Source organism: Penaeus monodon, chromosome 34 (assembly GCF_015228065.2).
Source record: "Penaeus monodon isolate SGIC_2016 chromosome 34, NSTDA_Pmon_1, whole genome shotgun sequence".
Lineage (NCBI taxonomy): Eukaryota > Metazoa > Arthropoda > Malacostraca > Decapoda > Penaeidae > Penaeus > Penaeus monodon.
Window position 1 is genome coordinate 12,636,596 of NC_051419.1, and position 260 is coordinate 12,636,855.

At 39.2% G+C, this 260-nt stretch overlaps 1 protein-coding gene across 1 annotated transcript in view; it reads right to left on the reverse strand.

Annotated features, from left to right (window-relative positions):
- LOC119594819 (enhancer of polycomb homolog 1-like) overlaps positions 1–260 on the reverse strand; it is a gene marked incomplete in the record, with an annotated part of 44,199 nt that overhangs the window by 33,122 nt on the left and 10,817 nt on the right.

The window sequence follows — 260 nt, forward strand, 5'->3', positions numbered from 1 at the left end:
GAAAAGAGAGATAGAAAAATCTGTTTCCCTTATTAACCTCATTCATTACACATTACAGCCTTTACATCATCCACTCCCACATCAGCATGGTTGCCATGGCAACCTTATATACACGTTGTCCCTTTGTATCTTTCTCTCCTGCTTCAACATGGTCACCATGACAACCTTATCTAGTAAGGAGAGTGTCATTTAGCAAGGGACCTCATTCCTGACATGGCATCCTATGCATTTCTTAAGCTACTAATCTAAATCTTATTTAG